The following is an 11279-nucleotide window of genomic DNA, read 5'->3' on the forward strand; positions in this document are numbered from 1 at the left end:
TCTCTGTGAGTTGGGAGGCCAGCCTGGTCTACATAACAAGTTCCAGGCTAGCTAAGGCTACATAGTTAGACTGTCTCAAAATGAAAATGAGTGCTCAGCCCTAAAACGGGAATCTAAATTTCTTGCTTCAAAGGGCTTGCATTTCATCCCTCCCACACCGTTCTAGCTAACTTCCATCCACCCACAAGGTTTTGTCTTGGCCAATGCTTCTTCCTTGACATGGGGCAGGAGGTAAACGCACAGGCCATGGAACTCTGGTCTTCGCTGCCAGGGAGCAACAGGCTAGGATCAGGAGATCAACAAGGCAGTTGATTTGAGGGAAATATCTGACCAGTTTGTGCCTCAATTTACTCTTTTGCAAAACCAGTATGTTAAGGTTAATGATAAGACAGAGACCCCTGTGTTCATCGGGTATTCTTTCTTTCCTTTTTTTTTTTTTTTTTGGACAAGATTTCACTATGCAGCCTTTGCTGGCCTGGACCAGACTGTCCTGGAAGTCACGGAGATCCACCTGCCTCTGCCTCTAGAGAGCTGAGAGTAAAGGTTATACACCACTGCACCAGGTCTACTCTTCCCTAAATCCCCCAGCCTATGGTGGATCTCTGAGTTTGAGGCTGGCCTTGTCTATAGAGGGAGTTCCAAGACAGCCAGGGCTACACAGAGAAACCCTGTCTCAAAGCAAAAAACAAACTCTTCAGCCTGCCTTGCACAGAGATTGAGGTGATAGGACTTTCTGACCAAACAAATGTGAGGAGGTATGTTCACTTCCTATTGGGTAGAAAAATGTCAAGCAGTTTCCATCTTGAAGGGAAGCTCATTAAAACTTAGAATGTGAAAGGGAAGGTAAAACAGGAGATATATCTTTGGGGGTTTTGAGACAGGGTGACTCTGTGTAGCGCTAGCTGTCCTGGAACTCACTCTGTAGACCAGGCTGGCCTCGAACAAACAGAGATCTGCCTGCCTCTGCCTCCCGAGTGCTGGGATGAAAGTTGTGCACCATTATGTCCACCTAGATATTTTAGGACAGTTTGTTTATAGAGATGTGAATCAGGGTGCTCTAAAGCAGTGGTTCTCAACCTGTGGGTCATGACCCCATTGGGGAGGTCGAATGACCCTTTCACAGGGTTCTCTCAAAGTCATTGGAAAACACGGATTTCATTTGTTTGTTTTTCAAGACAGGGTTTCTCTGTGTAGCCCTGGCTATCCTGGAACTCGCTCTGCAGACCAGGCTGGCCTCGAACTCAGAGATCTGATTGCCTCTGCCTCCCAAGTGCTGGGATTAAAGGCGTGCGCCGCCGCCGCCGCCGCCGCCGCCGCCGCCGCCGCCGCCGCCGCCACCACTACCACCACCACAGTCAAAAAAACATGTATATTTACATTATGATTCATAACAGCAAAATTATAGTTATGAAGTAGCAATGAAAATAATTTTATGGTTGGGGTCACCACAACACAAGGGTTGTAGCATTAGGAAGGTTGAGAACCACTGCTCTAATGGAAGGTGAAACATTCTAATCTTCAGGGAAGTTCATTAAGCTCAAGAAGTCAACAATTCAAAATATCTTCAGGAAGTTCCGGAAACTGAGCAGATTCACTTGACTCTTCCTTCCCCAAGCATATATATGCTGTAAAAACTGCTAGGAGACACCCAGATAAGACAAGCTACCAAGAAGATGCTCAGACAAGCTGAGCCACCTGGAAGAAGCAGAGATCAGGTGATCTACCTGGAAAAGGCTCAGCCCCACCAGCTGAACTACCTGGAGAGGACACTCTCCAATCTGTTGAACCACCTGCAGGCTATCTGGTAAGCTCCAGGTTTTCAGCTTACATGAGCTGTCACTCATGCTGGGGTGCTTTTGGTGATACAGTTGCCTTTGAGTAACTGCTCCTGTAAGTTAACTCCTCACCTATATTCTTATAAGTAACATTAATAAAACTCATTGGCTCACCAAACTGGACTTAGAGCCTTACTTTGGTTGGCTCCCAATCTGGAGTGAGTAGGTGTTTGTTTACTTCTCCTAGGAACAGTGCCACACAACGCTTCCTTAAATAAGTCGCTGCCATTCTTATCCCTTCCTGGTTGGAACAACCTGAGGAGACTAATTTCCATAGTGGCACAGCTGTAAGGTGATCGAGACCTGGGCTGAGTCACTGTTGATAGAGAGGTACTCAGGAACACTACCCAGGCTCCCTAGATTTTGCAAGAAAGAGAAACCTTTGTTGTGTAAAGTCTCTTAAAGGACTACTGTTTACTGCATCTACCCAGGTCTACATTGAAAAGCAGCAAAAAAATGCAGCATTAAGATACAAAATAAATGTGTAGTTTGGCACCTAACGTTTGAAGTTGAGTTCAAGATGTGTACTTAAAAAGAGGTTATAACAGCTAAAGAGAAATGTGTTTTGTACTGGGACAATAGGAAAAGTGTCCTGAATGCAAGATCTCATCCACCAAGGCTCTAATGTATGAAAAGGCAAATTTATTTGAAAGCAAATAGACAACAGACAGTTAAAAAAAATGCATCTATCTAAAGGGGCTCCTTGCTCAAAAAAGTGTTTCATCAGGGTCAGCATGAAAGGTTCACAGAGGTTGCTACCTACCATTGTGGTCCAGGAGGCCAGGCTTCATTCTGAGCTGGCAGCATTGTCCATGTGGTGGTACGGCTTTAAAGGCTTAAAGGATGCAAGATTAAGAGGAATCATGGGTTCTTGCAGTTCCAGAGAGACACTGAGGCCAGGCGATGTGAGGTATGATTGAGGTCCCCGTAAGGAGGCTCTGAGAGGTCACTGAGTGGAAATGTGAAGGTGAAGCCTAAATCGCAGCAGAGATCCTGAGATGCTCGAGATGCCAGGACCTGGGGTGTTCACCAAAAGAAGATGGAGGCATAAAGTGGAGTCAGCAGAAGAGAGAGAGAGAGAGGCTATGTGTGCTGTAGGTGGCAACAGCGGAGGGGAGGGGTCGTCCAAGTCCTCTGGAGTCTAGATGGCTCCATCATAAATTCCAGATGCCAGACAAGGAGCTACAGAACGTGGCATTTTCCCTGTCTAGTTTTGGTCTTGCTTTGATGTAATCATTCCTTGCTCTGCCCCCATTCTTCCATTTTGGAATGGAAATGTCTAGTCCATGTCATTGCGCTTTGGAACTGTGTAACTTGTTTCTAATTATATAGGAGCTCACAATTAAAAGACTGCCTTGAGCCGGGCGGTGGTGGCGCACGCCTTAAATCCCAGCACTCGGGAGGCAGAGCCAGGCGGATCTCTGTGAGTTCGAGGCCAGCCTGGTCTCCAAAGCGAGTTCCAGGAAAGGCGCAAAGCTACACAGAGAAACCCTGTCTTGAAAACAAACAAACAACAAACAAAAAGAAATTTGTCTTTAACTTTCGTAAGATTTTATTTTTAATTGTGTGTTTGTGCATTGTGGGTATGTGCATTTGACTACAGGTGCCAGCAGAGGCCAGAAGAGGGCATCAGCTGATCCTCTGAAGCTGGAGTTACAGGTGGTCTAAGCTGCCTACCATGGGTACTAGAAACCAAACTCAAGTCCTCTGGAAGACCAACAACCACTTAGCTGCCGAGCCATCTCTCCAGTCCCCAGTGTTGAAATTGTTAAAGACCATGAGGACTTTCAATGTTGGAATAAATACATTTTGCATTATGAGATGGCCACGAGCCTGGAGACATGGAAAGTTATGGCTTAATAGTAATGTGTTTAGGTGTTAAGTTGATAAAGGATGGAGTTGTGATGGTATCTTAGTTACTTTTCTATTGTTGTAAAGACACTATAACTAAGGCAACCTATTAAAGAAAGCATTTAATTGAGGACTTACAGTTGTAGAGAGTGAGTCCATGACCATCATGGCAGGAAGCAAAGTATCAGTAGGCATGGTGCTGGAGCAGTAGCTGAGAGCTTACATATTATCTGCAAGTTGGAGACATAGGGGAGTGACTGGGCCTGACTTGGGCTTTTGAAACCTCAAAGCCCACCCTCAGTGACCCACCTCCTCCAACAAGGCCACACCTCCTAATCCTTCCCAAAACAGTTCCACCAACTAGGGACCAAGCATTCAAATATATGAGCCCATGGGGGCCATTCTCATTCAAACCACTACAGATGGTAATATTGTCAACTACATAGTCATTTAGGTGATAAAGATGCAGCTGTGAGGGATTGTCTAGACTAGGTTAACTGTGAGTAGCATCAGTCCATGGGCTGGAATCCAGGCTAGAAAAAAAGGCAAGCTGAATTCATCTCTCTCTGCTTCCTGACCAGATGCAATGTGACCAGCTGGAACCCTGTTCCTATCACCATGCTATCTCTGCTGTGATGGAATGGTCCCCTCAAACTGTAAGCTAGAATAAACCCTTCCTTAATTTGCTTTCTGGAACAAGAAAAGTTAACTGTAATAAGACAGTGACTACTGTGGCCTAGCCCAACTAGCTTAATTGCACATTTTGTGAATAGAATATGCACGTATCTTTTCATTATCTGAAATCATCACACGTCATCATCAGAGACTTCTTGTCATTGCTGTCAGAAAAGATTAAATTCAACTTCTTCCAAAGACAATTTACATTTACTTCTATTGATTTCTTGGACACTGTGGTGGTTTGAATAAGAATGGCTCCCACAGGCTCGTAGATTTGAATGCGTATCATCAGGGAGTGGAACTATTTGAGAAGAATTAGGAAGTGTGGTTTGGAGGAAGTGTGTCAGTGGGGGTGGGATTTGAGGTTCCAAAAGCCTGGGCCAAGCCCAGTTCTACCTCTTGACCTTTGGGATCAGGATGTAGCTCTTAGCTACCCCTCCAGAGCTGTGCATGCTGCATGATAACGCAATAACCCTCTGACTGTAAGCAAGCTCCTCCCTCCCTTCCCCGGATTAAATGCTTTATCAGTTGCCTTGATCATGGTGTCTTATTGCAGCAACAGTGAGATATATATATATGTATATGTATATATATATATACACATATACATATACATATACATAATAGTTTAGCTCCCCCATGATTTTTTTTTTTTTTTTTTTTTTTTTTGAGACAGGGTTTCTCTGTGTAGCTTTGTGCCTTTCCTGGAACTCACTCTGTAGCCTAGGCTGGCCTTGAACTCACAGAGATCCACCTGGCTCTGCCTCCTGAGTGCTGGGATTAAAGGCATGTGCCACCACCACCCGGCCCCTATGATTCTTTAAGTTAAAGTCTGTACCTTCAAATCAACTTTAGGGATAATTTTTATTTATTTATTCATTTATTTGTTTTAATGTGTATGGGTGTTTTGCCAACATGTTTTTCTGTTTACCACTCATATGCCTGGTCTCCTCACAGATCCCCCAGAACTGGAGTTATGGGTGATTGTGAGCCACCATTTGAGTGCTGGGATCAGAACCTGAATCCTTTGGAAGAAGCCAGTGCTCTTAACCATTGAGCCATCTCTCCAACCCTTAGGGATAATTTCTATTCCACAAAATAGTCTTCCATGGTGAGCACATAGTTCAATGGTTATTGTTAAGTTGAAACAGTCCCAACACCTTTAGAGCATGTCTGTCACCTCCAGATGCATGGTGTGCCCATTGCATCTGATCCTGCTCCCACACCTGTCTAATTCACTGTGGAGAACAAGCTGGCCTCCAACTCGAGGGTTGATTCTCCTGCCTCTGCTTCCTGAATGCTTGGATTACAGGTGTATGCCACCACAGCCCTAGTTTACATTCACTGCTCTTGATGTGTGCTTTTTTCTGTTTTTGTTTTTCCAGACAGGGTTTCTCTGTGCAGCCTTGGTTGTCCTGGAAGTTGTTCTGTAGACCAGGCTAGCCTCAAACTCAGAGATCCACCTGCCTCTGCCTTCCGAGTGCTGGGGTTAATGGTGGGTGCCACCACCTCTGGCTTGATGTGTGATTTCTTAAAAGATTTCACCGCCGTTTGAGAAGACAATTCTATTAATCATGTGGAGGAAATGTGGGTGATCAGGTTCAAGTATTGAAACTAGAGCAGGTTCCTCCTGGGGAAAAGCTCAGAGCTTCGCCCTACCGGGAGCAGACTTGCCACCTCCACTCAGTATAAATTTTGAGGTTGAAGGTGGGTGGAAATGTTTGCAGACAGTGCTGTCAAACTATGTTAGCTGTGTATGAGAATGGTTCATAACTACACGGGCCTCTTTTGGGGAGCTGAAGACAGGCAGAACTGAGGCAAGGTTTCAGATACCTGAGACCAGTCTCGAAACCATTATGTGAGTGAAAGATGATCCTCTGTCTCCGCCTCCCAGGCGCTGGGATTACAGGCATGCATCACCACGCCTGGCTAAGTGTGGCTCCTGACAGCCGTAACTGGTTGAGCTTGTTCCTTAGGAGAGAAATGCAAATTAAATTTACAACCAGATGAAAGACCTTTACATGTCAACACAAGACAGGAGAGAGCCAGCAGTGGCTGCTTTTGTCCTTTGTCTGCCACTTCTCTATGGCAGGGCTTGGCACAGGCCTGCATCAAGGCTGAAAACCCAGAACTGACAGGCACCTAGTGAGGCCAGCAAGTGAGTGCTGAGAGCGGCCCAAGCACACGTGTGCAGATTCCACGGGGGGTGCCCCTTCTGTAGGGCAGGCTAGGCGTGCACCACTTGTCCTAAATGCTTTTATTCTCCGCATGTTCTTATTTGGACGTATTTACTCCATTGCATGTCTTCCCGTTTTCTTCCTTTTCTGGTCACCCTGGCCTCCTAGCTCCATCTCCTGGAGTCACTGAGAATGCCCAGTGCCCCTGTTTGCAAGGGGGTGGGGTTTTGTTGTTTTTCCCTAGCCCTCCTACATAGTGGGTCAGACTCAGACTTCGGGCTCTACAGCTTTACACCAAGGTCCACTGTAGTTGTGGAGTCATCCTGGCCATGTTTCGCTCAGACAGAGGTGGTAAGCCGGTCTTAGAATGATCCTAGAATCACTTTCCAAGACTGAAACATTGAGTTCCATTTGTCTTCACTTTAAGTGTTTGCTCTCTTGGTTGTTTAAGTCATAAACTTTCCTAACATCTCTAGTCCCAGGACTCACAATAAGTAAAAGATCCAGTGTTACTGAGCCAAGCCTTTCCTGATGTTTCTGTGAACTAAAGTTCCCTTATAAAAAATTGAAAAGCCACACCGATGCTAAGATATTACAAGGATGACTGGTTAACTGATAAGAACTTGGTGATTGTAGTCAGAATGTTGCAAATGTAGAACCAAATTACCTTGGGCTTCCTTGAGTCTCCTTAAGAGCCCTATATTGCCCACCTTTGTGAGCTAGCATCCTTCTAACAGCTAAAACCTTTGGAATATATCAGTTTAATGACCCCCCACCTTCTACCAATACATAATTGATACTCAAACCAATGTATTAATGCAATGCCTTGATCTATGATTTCCTTTTGTTCTGTGACTATAAAAGTTCATCTAACCACGTTTAACATCGGAACTGCGTAAATCTGTGTTCCAGGCCATGGCCACTCAAAGTTGACTCAAAATAACCTCTGTTACACCCTTTGAGGCCAGAGCTGTTTTGCATCAACACTTCCCATGAGATCTGGGGGCCCCAACGAGCTTAAGCTGGGGAATGGCTTTAATTTACTCAGTGTATTTCCAGGACAGAAGACCCGCAGGAACACAATGCCAAACAGAATGTTTTATGGTTATTCAAATGTGTTGCTGCAATTCTTTCTTCCCTCATTTTAGCTGTCCTTCCTTCCCAAATAAAGCTTAGATGTTTTTTTCTACATCATGTGCTTGAGAAAAAAATGTGCCTAAGACAAAACTGTCTGTAGGGTGCCTAGTATAACAGGCATACGACTCTGCATGCTTAAGACTCTTAAGTTTGGTTGTTAGCACCACATAAACCAGACTTGGTGCATGCCTATAATAAAGCATTAGAGAGGCAGAGGCAAGAGGGTCTTAAGTTCAAGGTCACCTTTGACTACACAGCAAATCCCAGGCCAGCCTGGGCTACACGAGACCCCGTGTCATAAAAAGAAAAGCTCTAGGGGCTGGAGGGATGGCTCTGCAGCTAAGAGCACTATTTTGTCCATTCAATCTAGAATCACCCGTTGTGTGGTGTGACTTCCCCACAGTGGTGGACTGAAGCCTACAATGAAGATGAACGACTCTTTTTCCCTAAACTGCTTTAATCAGGGTCTGTGGTGGTCTGAATAAAAATGATCCCCTAGGCTCATGTATTTGAATGTTTGGTCCCCAGTTGGGGGAACAGTTTGGGAAGGATTAGGTGTGGCCTTGTTGGAGGAGGTGTGTCACTGGGGAGGACTTTGAGATTTCAAAAGCCCATGCCAGGCCCAGTCTCTCTCTCTCTCTCTCTCTCTCTCTCTCTGCCTGCAACTTGTGGATCAGAAGCAAGCTCTCAGCTACTGCTACAGTACCACACAGGCCTGCCACCATGATAACTATGGACTAACCCTCTGAAACTGTAAGCAAGCCTCCCATTAAATGCTTTCTCCTGTAAGTTGTCTTGGTCAATGTGTTTCACTACAGCAATTCAACAATAACTAAGACAGAAGTTGGTACCAGAAGTGGGATATTTCTGTTAGAGGCTTGAACATGCTGTTTGTAGGAGAAATATGGAACCGACTTTTCTTCCAACTCCTCATCTCCCACTTCCAGCTATCCCATTCCCAGCTCCCTTCCAGAAGTCCCTCTTACCCCAGCTTAAGACTGGTGTTAGAACAATGTAAGAAGGATGTAGAAAATTTCATATTCCAATATCCCCAAAGACCGACCACACAAGGTCCCACCCCAGTCAGTGTACCTGCCAGTGGGTTCCCTTAGGGGGTGGTGAAATTGGATTTGTGAATGCTCTCATTAGTTTTCAAGTAAGAAGACTTACAAGAGTGTAAACCTTTTCTAGATAATCTCTTTGGAATATGAAATTCAAAGATGGGCCTTCTTTCAAAAAAGCAATCAGCTGACTTCATACAACTATGCTACATTCATAGCTTGTAGGAAATTTAAAAACAATCGCTAAATAATTCAAAGGTGTGTTGGTGGCTGTTTAAATGCTCACTTATGCTTTTTTAGTTTTTTAGTTTTTGTTTTTTGATACAGGGTTTTTCTGTGTAGCCCTGTCTTGTAACTCACTCTGTAGACTAGGCTGGCCTCAAACTCACTGAGATCAACTGCCTCTGCCCAGCTGCTGCTGCTGCCGCCGCTGCCTCCGCCGCCGCCGCCGCCACCACCACCACCACGGGCACAGACAGACTTCTTAAAGCCTGGATGTCCTCCTTTAGTACCTTAATCCTACCAGTCAAGAAGTACAATGGGGGTTGGGGATTTAGCTCAGTGGTAGAGTGCTTGCCTAGCAAGCACTAGGCCCTGGGTTCGGACCTCCACTCCAGGAAAAAAAAAAAAAAAGTACAATGGTTCATATTGAATATATTGCCTAAGATCTTAAAGTAATTAGATTGTTAAAAGTAAACACCCTGTGGTCCTCAACACATACATCTCCTCAGAAAGAACTACGACCACAGATTTAAAAGATGCCTTTTGGGCCAGGAGGTTGTGGCACCCACCTTTAATCCCTGCCTTCAGGAGGCAGAGGCAGGTGGATCTCTGTGAGTTCCAGGCCAGCCAGGTCTACATAGTGAGTTCCAGGACAGCCAGGACTGTACCACTGAGAAACCCTGTCTCAAAAAACAAAAAAGAAAACAAAAATGCCTTTTGGGCTTGCACTCTTCTAGCTGATGGCAGAGACCTCTTTGCCTTTGAATGGGAAGACCTCATTCTTGGAGAAAGCAACAATATTCATGAGCGTCAGTGATTCTCCTAACCTTTTTGGTCAGATACTTGAACAAATTTTGGAGAAATTCAGCCTCCCTACTCAGATGTGTCCACCGCAATATGTGGATGATCTTCACCTATCTAAGAGAAGTACCACACCACCAGTTAGCTTCCTTGGCAGTTAAGGGTTGTGGGAATCAAAAAATATATAATTTGTAGAAAATGAGGTTAGATAATTGGGGCATCTAGTCAGCCAAAGCCAAAGGTTAGGCCCTGAAAGAACTAGTTGGGACCACATCTAGTGCTCTTCACTCCCTCAGCAAAGTGTGGTACCATACAGCTCACCTGCATACAACAGGAGCATCCACACAGACAACTTTGTTTTCCAGGATGAATTCCCCCATGTTTATTTTAAATTTTAATATGACTAGCAATCCCTCAATTTATCTTGCTTGCGGGCACTAATTATTTACTCAGTTGGTTTCCTGTTTTGTTTTGGATGGGGTGCTGTGGGAAGTCATTCTGTATGCTGTGAATGTGTGGTGTTCTGACCGGTTGATAAATAAAATGCTGACTGGCCAGTAACCAGGCAGGAAGTATAGGCAGGGTAAGCAGACAAGGAGAATTCTGGGAAGAGGAAGGGTTGAGTCAGGAGTCACCATCCAGACACAGAGGAAGCAAGATGGCAAGGCAGAACCAAGAAAAGGTACCAAGCCACGTGGCTAAACATAGATAAGAATTATGGGTTAAATTAAGTATAAGAGGCAGCTGGTGAGAAGCCTGAGCCATTAGGCCATATAGTTTGAAAATAATATAAGCCTCTGTGAGTTTATTTGGGTTTGAGTGGCTGCGGACCAGACAGACACAGGAAAACTTCCACCTACAATAGGGTCTCATATAGCCTAGGCTGGTCTCAAATTTGCTATGTAGCTAAGGATAACCTTGAACTCATCCTCCTGTTTCCATATCTGGAGTGCTGAAAGGAAAGGTGTGTACCAAAATGCCCAGTTGTTACAGTGCTGGCATCAAACCAAGGGTTTTGTACATACAAGGCAAGCTCCGTATTGACTCACACCGTGTCCCTACAGATGGAGAGATTTCAGTCTTTTAATTGGCTCCATAAAACCAAAGGAAACCAGGTATAAGAACTCCTCAGCCATTGCAAATACAACATCCATGGCTTATTCATACATCTTCCAGTAAAAAAGTACAATATAAATAAACATCATCAAGACTCCCCCGCTGTCTGTACTGACACTGGGACACAGCATGGTGGGTGTGCAGGCTGGACACAGGCAGGCCTGCTGCCCACTGCTGTCCACCCATGCTTCACTGAGAAATAGTATATGGAGCTGGAGAAAACCACAGCTTGCTCAACTTCCAAAAAAATAGAATCAGAGTCCACTTGCTCTCAGAGAACTGAGTGAAGGCACCCAACCTCACTGGATGACCCCAGTAGATAGTGAAAAAAGGCAATACAACAAACCCCCCTCACCCCCCTCCCCCCAAAAAAAAACAGTAAAAAACAATACACACAAGAG

The 11279-nt window shown here is 45.0% G+C and overlaps 1 protein-coding gene across 1 annotated transcript in view; it reads right to left on the minus strand.

The window, feature by feature from the left end:
* Arhgap39 (Rho GTPase activating protein 39) overlaps positions 1–11279 on the minus strand; it is a 153828-nt gene that overhangs the window by 119817 nt on the left and 22732 nt on the right. The gene's annotated exons all lie outside the window — the stretch shown is intronic.

This window comes from Peromyscus californicus, unplaced genomic scaffold (genome assembly GCF_007827085.1).
Source record: "Peromyscus californicus insignis strain IS unplaced genomic scaffold, ASM782708v3 Scaffold_20__1_contigs__length_68692818, whole genome shotgun sequence".
NCBI lineage: Eukaryota > Metazoa > Chordata > Mammalia > Rodentia > Cricetidae > Peromyscus > Peromyscus californicus.